Source organism: Schistocerca americana, chromosome 2 (assembly GCF_021461395.2).
Source record: "Schistocerca americana isolate TAMUIC-IGC-003095 chromosome 2, iqSchAmer2.1, whole genome shotgun sequence".
NCBI lineage: Eukaryota > Metazoa > Arthropoda > Insecta > Orthoptera > Acrididae > Schistocerca > Schistocerca americana.
The window spans coordinates 14,028,068-14,050,327 of NC_060120.1; the positions used below are offsets into that span (position 1 = coordinate 14,028,068).

The window sequence follows — 22,260 nt, forward strand, 5'->3', positions numbered from 1 at the left end:
AGACGACACAACAACACCCAGTCATGTCGAGGCAGGATGAATTCCTGACCCCGCCGGGAATCGAACCGGGGACCTCGTGCTCGGGAAGCGAGAACGCTACCGCGAGACCACGAGCAGCGGACGGTCTTATGCATACTATGTTCGAATTTTTGTTAGAATACGGGAATGTCGTAAGTATATTAGTCAAGTGTCCATAATGCCTGCTTCTATTTGTTTTCTGTCAAATGCGCTGTCGACCAAAATAGCTTGGAGTAAAACAATATGAGTTGAAGGATCTGCTTTTTGCTGAAGATAACTCCTGGCGCAGTTGCTGCAAATGAAAGCAGCTGAGCAATGTTCCATTTTTTTTACAATTACGCTACTGGCCATTAAAATTGCTACACCAAGAAGAAATGTAGATGACAAACGGGTATTCATTGGACAAATATATTATACTAGAACAGTCATGTGATTACATATCCACGCAATTTGGGTGCATAGATCCTGAGAAATCAGTACCCAGAACAACCAACTCTGGCCGTAATAACGGCCTTGATACGCCTGCGTATTTAGTCAAATAGAGCTTGGATGGCGTGTACAGGTTCAGCTGCTCATACCACAGTTCATCAAGAGTAGCGACCGGCGTATTGTGACGAGCCAGTTGCTCGGCCATCATTGACAGGCGTTTTCAATTGATGAGAGATCTGGAGAATGTACTGGCCAGGGCAGCAGTCGAACATTTTCTGTACCCAGAAAGGCCCGTACAGGACCTGCAACATGCGGTCGTGCATTATCCTACTGAAATTTGGGGTTTCGCAGGGATCGAATGAAGAGCAGAGCCACGGGCCGTAACACATCTGAAATGTAACGTCCACTGTTCAAAGTGCCGTCATTGCGAACAAGAAGTGACCGAGACGTGTAACCAATGGCACCCCATGCCATCACGCGGGGTGATACGCCAGTATGGCAATGACGAATACATGCTTCCAATGTGCGTTCACCGCGATGTCGCACCCAGGTTCGTCGTTGAGTACACCATCGCAGGCGCTCTTGTCTGTGTTGCAGCGTCAAGGGTAACCGCAGCCATGGTCTCCGAGCTGATAGTCCATGCTGCTGCAAACGTCGTCGAACTGTTCGTGCAGATGGTTGTTGTCTTGCAAACGTCCCCATCTGTTGACTTAGGGATCGAGACGTGGCTGCTCGATCCGTTACAGCCATGCGGATAAGATGCCTGTCATCTCGACTGCTAGTGATACGAGGCCGTTGGGATCCAGCACGGCGTTCCGTTTCACCCTCCAGAACTCACCGATTCCATACTCTGCCAACAGCCATTGGATCTCGACCAACGTGAGCAGCAATGTCGCGATACGATAAACCGCAATCGCGATAGGCTACAATCCGACCTTTATCAAAGTTTGAAACTTGATGGTACGCATTTCTCCTCCTTGCACGAGGGATCACAACAACGGTTCACCAGGCAACGCCGGTCAACTGCTGTTTGTGTATGAGAAATCGGTTGGAAACTTTCCTCATGTGAGCACGTTGCAGGTGTCGCCACCGGTGTGAATTCTCTGAAAAGCTAATCATCTGCATGTCACAGCATCTCCTTCCTGTCGGATAAATTTCGCGTCTGAAGCACGTCATCTTCGTGGTGTAGCAATTTTAATGGCCAGTAGTGTAACTTGTTAAGTTCCTTTTTAGACATCCCGACCCTTTCTCTCAAAAATACACATTAAGATACACATAATACCCGAGTGCGAAAAGGTGTTTCAAGAGTGTTTATAAGAGAAAGACGATTCATTTTGCATTCACAACCAAAGCACGGTTTAGTTTCATTAACTACTGCATGTGCAAGTGCATCCTTTCCATAGCTGGTTGTGCATCACTTTAAATTTCGGTATAGTGGCAACTTACTCGCAGCATGAGACTGTGAGCCACAGCATTTTGCTGTTTCCACCTGCCGTGGGCTCTGTCATTTACGCACCGTTACAGCTTTCGCCATACTTCTCTGGGTTGGAGCTGTGTTGCCTACACAATGGCTCCGATTACAATGGTTTCTGACACAAAGGCATCTGCGTCCTAACAGCCGCACTCGCAGAGGCACTTCAACTTGCGATATGAAAGGAGAAACGAGAATGTTGGTGGGTCGCCAGGCAGAACATATGTCGAAAGGGCATACTAGATTAATATGGTCTCGACATATTCTCACTGATATTCCTCAGATCGGCAGCCTGTTCTTCTACGCTGAAAGCACTTTAAAGTTCTTATTTTGATTCTCTCTATTATTTAATGGGGGCAACGGCCTTGCCGCAGTAGATACACCGGTTCCCATCAAATCACCGAAGTTAAGCGCTGTTGGGCGTGGCCGGCACTTGGATGGGTGACCGTCCGGGCCACCATGCGCTGTTGCCCTTTTTCGGGATGCACTCAGCCTCGTGATGCCAATTGAGGAGCTACTCGACCGAATAGTAGCGGCTCCGGTCACAGACAACCATCATAACGACCGGGAGAGCGGTGTGCTGACCACACGCCCCTCCTAACCGCACACTCATCTGAGGTTGAAACGGCGGATGGTCCCAATGGGCGACTTATTCAATGAGCATTTTATTAATGTGATTGCTTATTATTGTTAATTTATTTTTATTTATGGTTTGGTTTAGCGATTCCTTTTAAATGTTTACTCCTTTTATTTAAGTCCTTTTAATTATGTTTGCTGTGGTTGTGAAGTCTATATTGCTTGCTGTTCTCCGTAATTTAAAGACTACGGTAATACCGCATTTGTTTCGCAGCAGCAGATCTCGTTGAGTCTCCTTGCTGGAACTTCTCCACCTGAAATCGCTAAAGATAATTTATGGCTCTACGGAAATCGATAGGTACAGCCAAGTGCCATGCTGTGTCATGTGTGTGGAATGTGGCATCCAACTTCAGTTCGTGAAAGTATTTAGGTCTTCGGAGAAATATTCTCGACGAATTCCAAAACCGTGTAAAACTGCAGGTGCACACCATCAGACCACACAACACTTCCGAACGACTAGAGTCGTTATAATCACTGAATATTTCTTTTGAAATGATTAAGGGTTATGATCTCTACGAATCTGATACTTCTTTTGTGCTTTTATATGTATTTAACTTCTGCAATACCATAAAACATACATTACTGCCTTAATGGCGGCTTCCAACAATCTCCTCTCAATCCGACATAGAACATCTCTCTTCCAATGTCCAACATGGAATAGTTATCTCTTTGCCGTAGCTTAATACAGTCTGTATATCTGTGTTATCGAGTTTTCACGGAGATGCTTAAATTCCACAGAGTATTTATCTCTCGCGCAGGTACTTTACAGTTATCGTCGTATTAATAGTCAATCGCACTTTGTTTATTGGTTTTGGCACCACAATACGCTACAGCATGCCGATGACTCGCGTCCATCCGGTTTTTTTATTTATGTTAATCGTAGTGGCGCGAGTCCGTAATCTAGTTATCAAATTAAGGCTTCGGTGATGAATTTTTTTAACAACATTAAACTACAAAACTGAAGAGAATAGTTAAAAGAATTCCAGTGTGAATTCTCGCTCCGCTACAGAATTTGCGCTAGTTCCAAAATTCGTGGCAGATTAAAACAGTGTGACGGGCTGGGACGCGATCTCCGAAACCTTTGCCTGTCGTGGGCAAGTGCTGTGCCGATTAAGCTAGCCAGGCATGGTTCGCGGCCTACCCTCTCTGCCTCTGCCAGTAGTACCAGGCCCGTAAAGGAACTTACGTGAAATTTGGAAAGTAGCAGATAGGCACTGGCGGAAGTACAGCCGAGACGCACCTGACCTTCTCAGTTGGAGGAGCGTTTTCCTGTGGAAGACTAAGGTTCGGGTTTCGAGATCCGGTCCAGCACACGTTTTTGATCTATTAAGGAATTCTGAGTGACAAGTTATTCTTCCTGTGACACAGAAATTTAAAATGTCAAGAGAAACAAACCCAGATCCCAGCCGTACAACTAGCGACAAAGAAAATTGAAGAACAGAACAGAAAAGCAGCGGTAAATTAAAATACCAAATTCTTAATGATAAAGTAGGATATATAGAATTTTCGAATTTCAGCCGTTCGGCATTTATTCAATGGAAGAGATGTTTCACAATAGCGAAGGTCAACAAGCCCTCATAACTCTTTATGTATGCATTTTAGAGCCCACGCTTGTTTACTAGACTTTTTACTATCCGTACTTCCTCTGAAAGTTGCCTGCCCTTAATCTTACCAATACGCGTACTGGTACACATATTCCGCAGTCAGAACGATTATCACTTACAACTTTCGACTCGGTTTTTTCCGACCCAGCGTCCCTCGCATCAGTTTCAGACATTTACTCTTGTCCAACATCCCTGAAAGTTTGTAACATCATCACGGAATCACCCTGTTCATGGCGTCTACATTGTCTTACGTAGCCGTAGAACGTCTCAAACGGTCATTCTAACTCTAATGTTAATCATTCTTTTGCTGGCGCTACAGGAGGGACCTTGTACAACCTTCAGTCCCCCATCCATTGATTGCAATCGCATGCTGTCCAGAGATTTTGTCGTATGGCTGGGACGGACATGCGCTCCTGATATGTGTCCTCATTGTTTTTGAATGTCCCCATGTTCATAAATCCCAAGGCAAACTGTTTAATTACTCTACGCAGTGAATCCCCTTTCATTCGTCAACAAAAGAAAACCTTCAAACCGCAGATCTTGAGATCTGCAGATCTACAGTTATCATCAGGACTGTAATATCGCTATTACTGATATCAGCACCGCAATCAAGGGAATAAATAGAGCGGCAAATAAGCATTAACAAATCAGTAACTAACTTCAGTAGAAAGAAGGTTTACACCACCATTTACTGTGCGTTCTCAAAACACCTAGACTGTCTGATACTCGAAAGATATTTGTTCTCTGACACCTGTTTATTTAACTTTGGTCATGCCGTTGCACCAGTTCATTGCCAGTTTGTAACAGTTGCTATTAGATGTGTTGATTACACAACGTATTCAGCATTATTATATAGCAACTGACTTTCAAGTCTACTCTCAAACTTGCTTTGAGCTGAATGACTAAGGAATTTTTTCTACTTGGGATGTCTCACAATGTAGGAAAAACGCTGCGCTCACACAATACGTATTTGACTGTGGTAGCCACCATTAAGAAGTTGCTTTAAATTCTTCCATTCGTTGTAGAAGTTTATTTTGACTGGAGCGAATCAAGAAAACGAAACTGCTTCTGTCAAAATCTATTAACACGTATTCCTTCGTTATCCTCTCACTTTCAAGACCTAAAAATTTCCGCTGGGATTGCAGAGAAAAATTCTGTTGACAATGAATCGTGCCCTGCTATTCTTAATTTTGAACTTCTAACTACTCTAATGAAGTGTAATCAACACTGTCGTAGTGATTTTATATATATATATATATATATATATATATATATATATATATATTGAAACACGTATGTAACATAGCAGCGATGGCGAGGCATTGTAGCATCTGTGACCAGAGAGTATGCGCTTGACCGCGCGAGTGTTGCGAGCGGTTCTCAGTCTGTCAGTTCAGTCGTGGCGAGTCTGTGAGGTAGTCGTTGCGAGTCTGTAGCTCTGTCTAGTTGTCGCTATGCAGAGCAGTACTCTGTCAGTAGTCGTCGCGTGCTGTACGCTAATAGTCGTCATGCAGAGCGGTCGGTCAGTAGTAGCAGCCCAGTGCGGTTGTGTGATGTAGGCGGTCGGCAACACTGGTCAAGATGGTGAATAAGGTATACTATTAATTAATATAATCATTAGATAATGTAAAAATTTATTTATTGTAATTATTCTCCAACAAGTCCCCCAATAATAATTTTTATTTCAAAAGCATTTTCTCAAAAATTTAATTTTTTATTGAACTAAAGATTTCGTTGCACTTCCCATTTCATTCCGCTTCTTTTGAAGAAAAATTTCACTAAAATCACAAAAAAAGAGAATATTATTATTTGCAATGCAGTTCCTCCAAGCGGTGCGCAACAACAAGAGCAGAAATGTGACATCCATTTATTCTGAGGTAAGACTTTAATTCTGATTGTTTTACACAGGGCCAAAGACCGATATTTCGGTTTAATTAAATTTTCTTATCACTGAATGGACTTTAATTTTCATGAGGAATTTATATTTGAGTCAGATTGCGAATTTCACATTTTGTTGCCATTGTCAGTACATTTCATTGTGGGCAGGTTACGCATAGCGCAATGTCCATTAACATTTCTTAAATAATATTGTCCATACTTTTTCAAAATTATTGTGGGGAGGTTACACTCGGCTCCCATTTGTATTAAGTATTGTCCTTTATTTCTTTTAAAATTACGGTGGGGAAGTTACACTTGGCGACACCCAGTCCAGGATCGTATTTCGTTGAGAGTCTTTTGAACAACCGTCAGATATCTGCTCTTATTTGCTTAGATATAATTAGGATTTGGCGCAACGCTTTTACTAATCTTGTGACTTTCCTTCCACAGGTCAACGGCAATTTGTTGCTTTGTTGTATTTGTGTGTTGCTTTTGCATTGTGTTTATTTGTTTTGTGAAAAATTTTGACTATTGTAAAAATGCCGCGAAAGACTGTGAATAGTGTATCGCGAGGTATTACGAACGAAATTACCGGCTCAAACGACTTTACCGATAGGACATGTGACACGCAGTGTAATGATGACAATCCTGCGTTCACTAACAATCAGTGCATTCCAACCACTAATGATGACTTTTACCCTGATGATGAACAAACGAACTCAATTGTCTCGTCTGTCAATTTGACGACAATTGATGACGCAGAACGCTCTATTGTAATGAGCGCTGCCCAGCTTAACACACCCGATTTGGAAAACTCAAGTAACGCACAGACAAATTTGTCTAATGAAAATGAACAGGATACACAAAGTACGACGGATCTATTTAATTCCGAAATAGTGTCTGACAGTGTACATCCGACTGATAAACCTTTCTGTAAATTACAGAATGACCAAATGGTCACGCAAAGCGAGACAATTCCAGATCCACCACTAAACAGCACAGAGAATATAAACGCTAGTTTTGACTTGGTACGAATTATGAAAGGTTTGCTACAACAGCAAAGTGAGAAAATAGACGACAATTTCAAACAACAATTTAGTGAACAGGATAAAAAATTTAATAAAATTACTGAGAAACTTGACAATAATGACGAAAATCTCAAACAACTTAGTGAACAGGTCAGACAACAGAATGAAAAATTAGACGACAATTCCAGACAGCTTAGTGAACAAATTAGAGCCGTTGCCGCGCAGTGCCATGACACTAAGGAACAATTGCGTGTGGAAATTGAGGCTTGTTCACATAAAAATAGCGAAGAAATTAAGTCTGTTGCGCAAGAATTAAGGGAAATGCAAACAGCCGCAACAGAAACACTCAGAGACGAAATTAGCGGAGTCGCTAAACAATGCTCTGAAAAAGCTACACAATTACGGGACGAGTTTAAAGCAATGACGGTAGAACTTTCGCGCTCAGTGGACGCAAAGATGGACGCGAAATTCGAACAGCAGAACACTCAGATAAACGAGCGCTTTAATCAGCACATACAAAACAGTGATACGCGTTTCCGCAGATTTATTCAAGATCAAAACAAAGTGAAACGACAAGTCATGGAAACAATCACTGCACAAAGACAAGAGGACAAACGTAAAATATTCGCGAAAGCGAAGACGTATGTAGACAATAATATTACTACAGTGTCCGACAAAATTAATACCATAGAACAATTGAACGCGGAATTACGAGATGAAATTTCTGACCTTAAATCAAAAACAGATACACACACAGTAAATATTCAAACAGTGACAGATAGATTCGAACAATTAGATCTAACACAGGATTGTGATGTTATCAAAGCTGATGTTAAAAAACTGAGCGAAACTACGCGTAAGTTGCAAAAACAGATTAATGCGTCCGATTCTAAAACCGATGATCAGGCAAAAATACTGACAGAAAAATATGATGAATTGGCCAGTCGTATTGATGCTATCGAAAGTGCTAATGACAATAAATCAGACGATACTGCACCGGTTTCATTTAACCAAACACCTGAATTTCAAAATTTACAGCAGACAATTAATGAGATCGATTCATCTAACAATACGTTACGTAGGAAGTTGTCAAATTTACAACAAGAAGTAACAGAAATCAAAAACATTTCAGTTAATAACATACCACAACAGGCGCCACTTTATGAACATGTGTCAGACTCACGCAGCGCGTATAATTTGGGTAATCTGCAGAGAGTACGGGACTTAGATTCCGAACAACCACAGTTCAATAGATACTCTTACGATCCTGAACCTGTTGCATCACACAGAGATGATAATTTCGATTACAAACATTTTCTGTCAGTGAGAAAGTTTAAAGTTTTTAAAAACGATAGAACGCAGATTCACCCACTGGATTGGATTCAACAGTTTAGCTTTGCTCTTCCACCGACTTGGCCTGTAACACACAAACTTGAATTTATCTGCAGTTTTTTGGAAGGCGAACCGGCAACTCGTATGAGACCGATCGCGAGACAGTGTTACTCGGTAGAGGAATTTCAGAATGCTTTTCTGTCAGCGTACTGGTCGAAGACGACACAGCGCGGAATTAATGACCAACTAATTAGTTTGCCAAACTATGAAAACTCAAATTTTCCCAGTGTAACGCAATTTTTTGAGCACATGGTACAACAAAACCAGTACCTAAGTGAACCGTACAGTGAATCCGCACTTATACAACTATGCATCTCTAAATTACCACGGTCATTACGAGTGTCACTTCTAACGGGCCAGCAAAAAGAAAACATTTCAGCATTCAGAGATCTTTTACAGCTCTTGGAAGTACAGCAATCTGATTATTCTTTTGTAAACAAAAACTTTTTGAGTAACAACCAAGGTCAACAACAGTACTGCAATTATGATCAGGGACGTAATTCCAATCGGAAAGATAACAGACGTTTTAGGAACGACAACTACCAAAACTTTAATAACAGGCAAAATTCTAATTATCAATACCGTCAAAATTTTCAGCAACAGGAACAACACTTTAGTAACAATAGAGGTGTTTCACAACAACAACATCAAAACCAGCCGGTTAACATACCTAACCAACAATGGAATACACAAGGTCAACCAGGCTTTAATGTTTCGCCGCGTGGACGTATAGCCCCTGGTCCAACAAATAGTAACGTACGTCAGCAAGGAAACAACTACGTACAAAGAAGACAGTATTTCAATTCCTATCGTAATGCACCGTATAGGAATGACTATTACGACAGACGTAAAACTAATGAGGACAATTTTCAGCGAACATCTAACAACAGTCGGTCATACCAACAGCAAAATCATACGCAAGAACATATTCTCATGAATGAACCCGACAGTAGGTACCATCCAGAGCGTAACACGCCTGGAAGAAGTAATAGGACAGTTCAAATAGTCGAAATGCCACAGAATCCTCCTAATAATAATAACACGTCAGATAGAATCTGACTAAATACTGCACAGGACGCATCTTCTAATAACACAAGCACTACCTTAGACACGCAAAATGTTGTTCACGAAAATGTAATTACTTTTGACGACATCAGAGACACTCTTTTACAGGAAAGACCAGTTATTCAGAAAACCATTTCACATCCTGTTATCGAAATTAAAATTGGTTCATCGAAATTCTCAGCAGTAATTGATTCCGGATCACCTATATCAGTAATAAATGAGGAGACTTTTAATGAGTGCAACAAAGAGAATACCTATCCGACATTACCTTTAGGCAAAACAAAAGTGAAGGGAGCAGTATCGAGTAAAGGAGTAGACGTTAAATTACAGACGCATTTATCATTTTGTATTGGAGGTCATACTTTCCACTCTAATTTTTGGATTGTTCCTTTATTAACAACAGACATTATTTTAGGCACGAATTTTCTGGTACAACACGACGCAGTTATAGATTTTCAGAATTCTTATTTAATGTTAAAGGATGAAAATGTACAACTTGCTTTAGAATTTCAGCACTCATTATCTGCGGAAGAACAAACAATCAACCGCACAGAGATCATTTCCGCAACACGTGACATAGACTGTAATCCCACATTGTTAACGGATACGTACGTACACAACTATAATACTCCAGACGAAATGGACTACGACGTAATACAAATGATTTCCGATAAAGTTAAAGAGAGCAGTGCAACTACAGACGACGAACGAACGCAGTTACACAAAATTCTTTTACAGCAAGCTCCAGTTTTTGACAATGTTCCTGGTACTATGTCCGGATTTATGTATCAATTTCAAGTCAAACAGCACGACACATTTAAAGCAAAGCATTATCCCATTCCATATATTCACAGAGAACAGGTTAAAAAAGAATTGCAGGATATGCTCGACCAAGGAATTATAGAACCAGCAGTTAGTCCGTACATAAACCCGCTGCATATTGTTAAGAAAAAATATGGCTCACTTCGCCTTGTACTTGATTCACGTCACATTAATGACATTATTATTAATGAAACAGATCGACCACAGACACTAGAGGAACTTTTACAGAAATTTCATGGTACAGCTATTTATTCTACATTAGATTTGAAATCGGGATTTTGGCAAATTCAACTTCATCCGAACTGCAGAAAATACACAGCTTTTCTCTGTTTCGGCGACTGTAATCAATTTTGCAAACTACCGTTCGGCTTAACTATTTCTTCTGCAGCTTTTATTCGCGGTTTGAACACAATACTTCCGACAGAACTTAAAGACAGAATTACGACGTATGTAGACGACATTCTTATCGCAGAAGCTAACTGGTCTGAACACAATCTGATTCTTGAACAACTGCTGCAAACTTTTCATGCACAAGGAATTACAGTTAACCTCAGTAAATCGCATTTTGGCAAAACTTCCATAAAATTTCTTGGACACGTAATTTCAGCAGAAGGCATTGCGCCTGATCCAGAAAAACTTCAAGCTCTACGTGACATTACTGTTCCTACGACGAAGAAGCAATTACGCAGTTTTTTAGGCTTAATTAACTTTTTTCGCAAATTTATTCATCACTCTGCTTTAGACACACCCAGATTATGTCAATTAACAGGTAAAAACAGTATTTGGTCTTGGGATAAGCAAGCACATTTTGAATTCATGAACCTGAAACATGCTCTGTTGAATGCACCACTATTATCGCACCCAGATCTCACCAGAAATTTTTCCATTGCCACTGACAGTTCCAACACCGCTTTAGGTGTACATATTTTTCAGGAAATTGAAGAAGATGGTTCTACAGTAATTAAAAACATCGCATTTGCAAGTCGCATTTTGTCACCTGCTGAACGAAATTACTCCGTTACAGAACTTGAAACATTATGTGTTGTATGGGCTTTTACGAGATTTCGGCACTTTCTTTATGGCAGACATACCACCGTTTACACAGACCATAGAGCTATACAATTTTTGCTTTCAGCTAAATTTACTCACGACAGATTAAGTAGATGGAAACTATATTTACAAGAATTTAATTTTACGATTGTTCATATTCCCGGCACACAAAATGTTATAGCAGACGCACTATCGCGTTCTCTCGGCAACAATCAGCAAGACGTAGCAACCAACTTCTGCAAAACAAATTTTAGTGTCATGTACATTCAGCAAGTTGCATTTGAAAACTTTATTTCATCGTCATTACAGGACATAGCACAAGAACAAAACAAAGACAATGTCTGGAAAGAAATTAAACACATTTGGCTAGATAAGAATAATGTTACGATTAGGAACCATTACACTGTGCGCAATGACATTCTGTTTCGCCGCTCTCATCCTGATAGCAACAATTGGTTATTATGCATTCCTGACGAACTGGTTAACAAATTAATTTGGTACACTCATTTAAGTTACGCACATTACGGAGCACGAAAATGTTTTCTTATACTGAGACAGAACTGTTATTTTACTAACATGGAAAAACGTATACGACGAGTTTTAGCGTCTTGTAAAATTTGCCAGAAAGCTAAATCAGACACCACTTCACATATTCCTCCATTATATCCCATTATACCTGTTAAATTAAGACACATGGCCGCAGTAGATATTTTTGGTCCGATTCCGAGAACTAACAGAGGTTTTTGCTACATCTTTGTCGCTGTTGAGCTCACTTCAAAATTTGTTACTTTCACTCCGTTACGTAAAGCTACTGCTAAAACTGTTTCGAAAGCATTTGTAAAACATTTTCTATTTCATGTAGGGCATGTAATGAAAGTAATTTCTGACAATGGATCTCAATTTCGTAGTAGCGTATGGACACGCATGTTACGAGCCAGAAACATTTCTCCGATCTATATATCCAAGTACCACGCTTCTTCGAACCCCTGTGAAAGATTAATGAAAGAAATTGGTAAACTGTGCCGAATATACTGCCACAAAAGACATATTGATTGGGATACATACATACTCTCATTCCAAGATGTAATTAATTCCATACCAAATGAATCCACTATGCTATCTCCGTCTGTTATACTGAAAAATGCTGAACCACCTAACAAAATTAAAGAATTAATAACATTTCCTACATCTCGTCGATTACGACACCACGAAATAATTGACATTGCGCTGAACAACATCAAACGTACCGCAGAGCGCCGGAGAAGACAGCAAAAACAGGTTTGTACACGCCGCGACTTTCACGTTGGACAGAAGATCTTGATACGTACACACTATTTATCCAGCAAATTAAAAGGTAAGTGCAGTAAATTTGAACTTCTATACGCAGGTCCATATCGGATTCGCAGCATTCCTCACCCCAATGTTGTACACGTCGAAACTTTGAGAACCAGAAAATCGAAAGGCAATCACCATATCTCAAACATTAAACCGTTTATTGAGTGAAACCACTGTATGATTCAACACACTATGATGCCATTTACTAACGCAATTATTTCACGTGACTAATTACTGATGATTATCGTATTTTTTCTTGGCAAGTGCCCGGCAAGGTAAGGTTAGCAGGTCGCTTTTCTTGTCGTTACACATCAGACCGTGCATATTTTTCCAGATGAACTTACGTATTTTATGACTAATTATGCAATGTTAGCTAATGACATGTTAATTTCATTACATTTTTTCCTCATTAAAGGCTTTAATTCTCGCCTCTATTAACTACACTACATACAAGCTGAACACAACGAACGTCACATTTGTCTCTTTTATGTACGATTATATTCCAGTTTTGTTTATATGCACTGTGAAATAGTTAAGATATAACACACACCAGTCGACGTTGACATTTTTTTTTTTTTTTTGCCCTATGAGATCTCAACATCGTGACTGTTTTACATTTTTTTTTTGCTACTGCATTGTATTATTCTGTGTACATTTTTGCATCTGAACACTGTCAACGTCTTTAACATATTACGTTTTCTGTCATGTTATGCTGTATGGTTAATTGTGTCACCATAAACCAGTCATTATTTAGTGGGTATATGATTTAAATGCAAGACATTAATCTCTGTTCATCAATTTCAGAAAGAAATGATGTATGTAAGAAATAAATTCAACAGAAATGGGAATTTCACCTACGGAATAAACGAAAGGAGATGCGATAACTTTATGAGGAAGAGTAAATGGATCAGGATTAACAAACATTAACACGAATATACTATACTCATCACAGAATAGCAGTCTTAACTAATTTTTTCTTTCAGAATACAAGGTGATTGATGCAGGCTGTCAGACTGAACTACACATCTTAGTTTTAGTGATGAAATATGCTAGAGATAAGGAATAGTTATGTAATGAGTAATGAAGCGATTTTTTGCAGATGATAATGAATACTGATGAATAATGATGAAGGATATGGTATTATGAATAATGAAGTTTTTCTTTACAGGTGATGATAATGGTGAAGTTATGATGATATGGATAATGAAGTTTTTTTCTTTACAGATGAGGATAGTGTTGAAGTTATGTATTTATGCTACGTAGTTATTTAAGTATTTGTTGCAGTTTGCTTTGACAGCAGGTGTTACATTGCATAGTAGGATGACGGAAAGTTTTGGAAAGGACAGCTATGGAGCACATTTTATACACATTTCACTACCTGTTAATTCGAAGTTCACTACTTTTCAGCATAGTGTGCGTTTCTTCTTTCAGGTCAATAATCCATTTTGTAATTTTTCCAGGAGAAGTTTTTCATGATACTTACTAAACCTGTTACTTATTATACCTGTTCTAGTACTTGCATTTTTATATTTTTACCCATTTGTGTCTATCGTTTATAAATGTGATCACATGTACTGCCTTGTTACATAATCTTGCTACAGCTGACTCATGACGAATGACGTTACCTATCCTCATTTGCTGCAATAGGTCAAAAGCAAATAGTGTTATGTTTCAGCAATTAATTATCGATCCCAACGCAATGCATTGCTACCAAAAAAAAATGTATTACCAGTCCCACATAATGTCACTAGTTTATGATAATTCTGAATAATACTGATCAACTATGAATAGCATGTCACTTGAGTAATGACCTCTTAATGAGACTATATTCAAAATAATGCTTTGTCACTAGCTAATAACTGCCACTGTTTATTGTAATGATACTACTTATAATGCCTGTGACTACTAATGATTTGACTGTAATTAACTGATTTTAATAATGACTTTGTAATGATCTGAATACTACTGAAGGAGGAACACTGTTTATTGTAATGATACTACTTATAATGCCTGTGATTATTAATGATTTGACTGTAATTAACTGATTTTTAATAATGACTTCGTAATAATCTGAATAATACTGAATGATGATTCTATTCAATACTTGCTGGCCACTGAGTGCCAATAATTAATGTCACTTGAAGAATTGTGATTAATTATGCCATTGATTAGCTCTTGTTTCCAATGTTGATACTTTGTAACCAGAAAAGAATGTGACTGTTTAATAATGCTTTGTAATTAGAAGAAGGCTAATGATTCTTAATAGATTGGAATGACAAATGATTAATTAACTGTAATTAGGATGTTTTGTAATTAGAAGGCTAATGAATCTTAATTACTGTTTAATAATGCTTTGTAATTAGGAGAAGGGTAATAATTCTTACTACATTGGAATGACACATAATTAATTAACTATGGTACTGTTTAATAATGCTTTGTAATTAGGAGAATACTAATGATTCTTACTATATTAGAATGACAAATGATTAATTAACGACAAATGATTAATTAACTGTAATTAGACAAATGATTAATTAACTGTAATTAGACAAATGATTAATTAACGACAAATGATTAATTAACTGTAATTAGGAAAAGGCTAATGATTATTATTGGAATGACAAATGATTAATTAACTGTAATTAGGAGAAGGTTAATGATTCTTAATTATACTCTGTAACTGAAAAGAATGCGATTATTTCATAATGCTTTGTAACCAGGAAAAGAAGGCTACTGATTCTATGTAAAACAATTAATGAACATTTTTCTGTAATACTACATACTTGGTACAGAAATGTTCAATAACTGGGCTATGAATGCCACAAACTATCAATGAAGACTGTAATTGTCAATATTATGTGACTTGATGTCCTTCACCTCATAAGCTGACTACCCTGAATTACTGCAATGTCCATTTGTCCTGTTTATCCTAGTGATCATGGAGCACTATATTTGGTTTTTGCACTAATTCTACGTTGGTGTGCCTTGTAAGAGTGTGGTGTTGACACGACATGCTGTCCACCACCATGAGCGATGAAGACATTATTATGGTCCCACTGTTTGGTGTACGTAATGTACTGCCAAAATGAAAACATGGAACATTACCACGACAGTTCAGTGTCTTGGCTACACTGATAAATTCTGATGGGAAAAGAACTTCAAGTTGTGTCACTTGGTGTTGTACTTCTGTGGAAAGATATGGACTTTCAGAGCAGCTGTGTGCAATCTAAAGTGCTACAACCATGATGCAATCCTTCCCTTTCCTATCCTGGTTCTTGTCACATAAAGAAAAATTTTTTTGGTAACATCATTTATGTTCATAGGTTATACATTTTTCGATTTGTTGAACTCCAGTGCGAGTACACTTATGGCACTGGTCGACATGATGTTTGCCATTATGTTTATTTGTTGTGAAAATGCTAAAGACATTTTTCAGTGCATGTGCACTTTGGACATGATTTTTTTTGCCATTATGTTTATTTATTGCGAAAATGCTAAAGACATTTTTCGATTTGTTCTGAAGTACAGTATATGTACACTCTTGTCTTTTATATTGTATATACATTTTTTTTTATTTTCTGAACTACAGTGCATGTGCACTCATGTCACTTGTCAACATAATATTTTTTGCCAGTCTGTTTATTTGTTCTGAATATGCTAAAGAATTTTTTCAGTGCCTGTGCACTTTGTTATCTGTCAAAAAAATTTGTATATACATTTTTCTGATTTGCTACTATGTTTTGTATTCACATTTTGTCTTTGTCTGATATATTTTGTACTTAGTGCGTGTGCACAACATTTAAATATTCTGTAAGTTGTAGGATTTTGTTAATTAAAGAAAAATTTTGCCGCGCTTGGCAAGTCCAAATGACTCACCATCGCTGCCAAATTTTTGCCCCCCCAGTGGAGGGTTATGAAACACGTATGTAACATAGCAGCGATGGCGAGGCATTGTAGCATCTGTGACCAGAGAGTATGCGCTTGACCGCGCGAGTGTTGCGAGCGGTTCTCAGTCTGTCAGTTCAGTCGTGGCGAGTCTGTGAGGTAGTCGTTGCGAGTCTGTAGCTCTGTCTAGTTGTCGCTATGCAGAGCAGTACTCTGTCAGTAGTCGTCGCGTGCTGTACGCTAATAGTCGTCATGCAGAGCGGTCGGTCAGTAGTAGCAGCCCAGTGCGGTTGTGTGATGTAGGCGGTCGGCAACACTGGTCAAGATGGTGAATAAGGTATACTATTAATTAATATAATCATTAGATAATGTAAAAATTTATTTATTGTAATTATTCTCCAACAAGTCCCCCAATAATAATTTTTATTTCAAAAGCATTTTCTCAAAAATTTAATTTTTTATTGAACTAAAGATTTCGTTGCACTTCCCATTTCATTCCGCTTCTTTTGAAGAAAAATTTCACTAAAATCACAAAAAAAGAGAATATTATTATTTGCAATGCAGTTCCTCCAAGCGGTGTGCAACAACAAGAGCAGAAATGTGACATCCATTTATTCTGAGGTAAGACTTTAATTCTGATTGTTTTACACAGGGCCAAAGACCGATATTTCGGTTTAATTAAATTTTCTTATCACTGAATGGACTTTAATTTTTCATGAGGAATTTATATTTGAGTCAGATTGCGAATTTCACATTTTGTTGCCATTGTCAGTACATTTCATTGTGGGCAGGTTACGCATAGCGCAATGTCCATTAACATTTCTTAAATAATATTGTCCATACTTTTTCAAAATTATTGTGGGGAGGTTACACTCGGCTCCCATTTGTATTAAGTATTGTCCTTTATTTCTTTTAAAATTACGGTGGGGAAGTTACAATATATATATATATATATATATATATATATATATATATATATATATATTCTTCAGTATAACATCACAGACTTAGTCAAAATCTCTTTCGAAGCTATAATTCATACTAATTTCTCAGATAACGTCTTATAAACTAACTATTATGCTATACCTGGCTTACCTTTTTGCCTGGTAAAACTTTTTTTTTACTGTGGTTGGTGAAGCTCTCCTTTCTTTCGGGAGTGCTAGTCCTGCTAGTTTCGCAGGAGAGCTTCTGTAAAGTTTGGAAAGTAGGAGACGAGGTACTGGCGGAAGTAAATCTGTGAGGACAGGGCGTGACTCGTGCTTGGGTAGCTCAGATGGTAGAGCACTCGCTCGCGAAAGGCAAAGGTCCCGAGCTCGAGTCTCGGTCCGGCACACAGTTTTAATCTGCCAGGGAGTTGCATCAGGATCCATTGCAAGTACTGTGACAGCTACGCGGGAGGTGAGGAAACTTCGATTTCATGGTCGAGCGGCTACCCATAAGCCACACATCACGCCGGTAAATGCCAAACGACGCCTCGCTTGATGAAAAACGTGGGAACATTGGAAGACTGAACAGTGGGAAAACGTTGTGTGGAGTGACGAATCACTGTATACGAAGTGGCGATCTGATGGCAGGGTGCGAGTGCGGCAGTTGCCCGGTGAACGTCATCTGCCAGCGTGTGTAGTGCCAACAGTAAAATTCGGAGGAAGTGGTGTTATGGCGTGGCCGTGTTTTTCATGGAGGGGGCTTGCACCCCTTGTTTTGCGTGGCACTACGACAGCACATGCCTACATTGAAGTTTTAAGCATCTTCTTGCTTCCCACTGTTGAAGAGCAATTCGGAGATGGCGATTGCTTCTTTCAACACTATCGAATACCTGTTCATAATGCACGGCCTGTGGTGTAGTGGTTACACGACAATAATATCCCTGTAATGGACTGGTCTGCACAGAGTCCTGACGGAATCCTATAGAACACCTTTGGGATGTTCTGGAACGCCGACTTCGTGCCAGGCCTCACCGACTGACATCGATACCTCCCCTCAGCGCAGCACTCCGTGAAGAATGGGCTGCCATTCCCCAACAAACCTTCCAGCATCTGATTGAACGTATGCCTGCGAGAGTGGAAGCTGTCATCAAGGCTAAGGGTGGGCCAACACCATACTGAATTCCAGCATAATCGGTGGCGGGCGGAACGAACTTGTAAGTCATTTTCAGCGAGGTGTCCGGATACTTTTGATCACATAGTGATCTCGATGAAACTTGGTTCTTACATAGAATGATCTGCTACAGTAATGCTGAATATAATTTATAGCCGGCCGCGGTGGTCTAGCGGTTCTAGGCGCTCAGTCCGGAACCGCGCGACTTCTACGGTCGCAGGTTCGAATCCTGCCTCGGGCATCGATGTGTGTGATGTCCTTAGGTTAGTTAGGTTTAAGTAGTTCTAAGTTCTAGGGGACTGATGACCACAGATGTTAAGTCCCATAGTGCTCAGAGCCATTTGAACCATTTTTATAATTTATAGAAATATGCAATGAGACGAACGGAAACGACACTTTTATTCAAATACAGTAATTACTCTAAATTCGCCGCATTTTATGGTGGTACCCTGGACATTACAAAAGGCGGGTCGTAGTTGTTAATACTGTCTGTTCACCACGGACGGCAAAGCATGCTCTGCGACATGCATCTGTGTTGGCAACAAGTTTAGTAAGGAATTCTTGTGGTAGGGTGACGTACTGCACCTCTGACCACCCATTAGTTACCAACCACATTGGTGGGTGGATGTAACGCCCTACGACGAGAACTCCCTATCAAGCACGTGGCCAGCTTGGGAGTTGGTTCAAATTGCTCTAGCACTATGGGACTTAACTGCTGTGGTCATCAGTCCCCTAGAACTTAGAACTACTTAAACCTAACTAACCTAAGGACATCACACGCATCCATGCCCGAGGCAGGATTCGAACCTGCGACCGTAGCGGTCCCAGCTTGGGAGAATCTTGCAGAGCATTTACTGCAGCCCGTGCCGATCACAGACCTAGTAAAACCACGGCCCGTCTCTTGTAACGTCCAGGAGATCAGTATGATTATTGCCCTTGAGTAAAAGCGTCATTTCTGTTTATCTCGTCTCACTGTGCTTTTATTTTCGTTACTTTCTGAACTACGCTGTAGCACTTCTTCCTATATATGGTCTAAGCTTCAGCGAGCAGTGTTACTTGACAGCGATACACCCAGCGAAAGTGTGATAGGTCGTACCTGTGTTAAGTTCGGCATACAAATACAAGTCCTCCAGTTTGAGACGGGTGCTTTTGTGCATAAAATTTCCATCAACTAGTGACAGCCGATAATTTGCCAATTCTTTCGCCACTCTGTTCGCAAACTACCCGCTGGCCGCCTTTAATAGACAAGGCACCCGGCGCCAGCGGTGCGACCTTATTGTCGCCGCAGTGAAACCGCGCTCCGCACAATGCCGCTCCAATCCGCCACAAATTGCGCCAGCATTTCGACCTCCTGCTGAAATCAGCTGTGCGCCTCGCTTGCACGCCAGTATAGATTCGTCACGAACCCTGCTTCTGTTTACAGCGGTTTGATATTGCTGTGCACTCGAGCGCAGACTTCCCGATAGGGTCGGCATTCAGCCTTCGCTACAGTCCACGTTTTGCCGAATCATGTTGCCGATATCGAAAAAATGCCGGGCATTGTGTGTCATGAGAGAGATGCAGTTATTGTTAAGAGCTTGGCACGACTCCAGTCCTGACTCATTACTGCCTTTGAGTAACGAATGGCTACTGCATTATTCCGTGAAGTGTGAAGATTTGTGCTCCTCTGGTTAGTCGTTCGGTGGTGACGCGTTATTGGCCCCGGCATTTGAATAGAATGATGGAATATGTGAAACTCAAAGTAACAAACGTAGCATTTGTTTCTCATTGAGCAATGAGGCAACGGTCATTGTTGACGGTGACGCGCCTTCTATCTGTTGCATCTGATTCGCGACCAAGAAGAATGCACTGACTTTAAAATAAAATTGCCTCCTGAAGTTTTTACCGTTTGCGAGCCGTAGTAATGTAACACCACCAGCGGTTCAGTGGGGCTTGTGTTTGAAAGAAGCGACAGCAGCACTTCACAGTTTTGGGACAATGGCCAGATCATATGTAATTTGTGTTTTCTCAAAATGATCGCAAGTCGGTGTTATACGAAACGCAAATAAACCCAGGGACGCGCTTTGTTTATAGCAGAATGAAAGGTATGGCTGAACGAGAAGTGCATTCGGCATATTGCCTCTCTTTGCCATGACCTGGTAAGATGACAGCTCCAGCTAGCTTTTCTCAAACAAATAATACAACAACAAAAATCACAACTCATATCCCACTCAAAAATTGAGGGGAGCAGATTTCATTTTAAACGAAACATAGATATAGCCCGTTCTTAACATACTTAATTATAAATCAAAACTATTTCTACTACAGAGAGACTTAAATAAGATACGTCTGCTCAATTCGATAGCGACAAGAGATAAGAGTTCAGTTTGCTGAGCGGAGCTTCCCTCCTCGCTCACATTTTGTTAAAAACCTTTTGAAAATACGTTTCCTCCAATTCGTTTCTGGTAAAGGCTGATTTCTCTGCTATTGGTGATCTGAATTTACAGTTCATACATAGACAACGTGAAATATTTCTTTAAGAAAAGAGCGGACAATCGTGCAAGAAAATCACTTTGAAATATTTAACATAGATGACTTTCTTCAAGTATTGCTTCAGTGGCTACGAGGTTATATGTCTGGCTGTATACTCCGTGGGGTGGGGCTAAATAGTAAGTTAGTGATTTATTATTTCTTTCACATTTGATAATAGTTTGCTGGTGTGAGAAATTAAAGGCTGCTCCGTGGTTTGAAGTCGAAGTGATAGTTCGATTTCTGTTTTGCTGGTTAAGTCGAGGTCGACGGAAATCAGAGCCCATCATATCCAACAGGAACATGCTTAGTAAAGAAATGATATGTTCAAATCAAACTGCGAGTGGAAGACTACTTTTTTACAGTATGTGTACCAATAATAGAAAGAACAGCTGAGGAGAGAAGTCTACAGCAAATCACTTACTCTCTAATCTGTTCATACACTGAAGCGTCAAAGAAATTCGTATAGGTATGCGTAATCAAATAAAGAGATGTGTGAACAGGCAGAATATGGCGCTGCGGTCGGCAACGTCTATATAAGACAATGAATAAGTGTCTGACGCAATTGTTAGATTGGTTACTACTGCTACAATGGCAGGTTATCAAGATTTAAGTGAGCCTGAACGTTGTGCACGAGCGATGGAACACAGCATCTCCGAGATAGCGATGAAGTGGGCATTTTCCAGTACGACCATTTCAGGAGTGTACCGTGAATATCGGGAATCCCGTAAAACATCAAATCTCCGACATCGCTGCGGCCGGAAAAAGAGCCTGCAAGAACGGGACTAATGACGACTGAAGAGAATCGATCAACGTGCCAGAAGTGCAACCCTTCCGCGAACTGCCGCAGATTTCAGTGTTGGGCCATCAACAAGTGTCAGGATGTGAACCATTCAAAGAAACATCATCGATATGGGCTTTCGGTGCCGAAAGCCCGCTCGTCCACCCTTGATGACTGCACGAAACGAAGCTTTACGCTTCGTCTGGGCCCGTAAACACCGACATTGGACTGTTGATGACTGGAAACATGCTGCCTGGTCGG

At 40.0% G+C, this 22,260-nt stretch overlaps 1 pseudogene; it reads left to right on the forward strand.

The window, feature by feature from the left end:
* The first annotated feature begins 2,273 nt into the window (after positions 1-2,273).
* LOC124597504 lies at positions 2,274-2,391 on the forward strand (annotated as a pseudogene).
* The last annotated feature ends 19,869 nt before the right edge of the window (positions 2,392-22,260 follow it).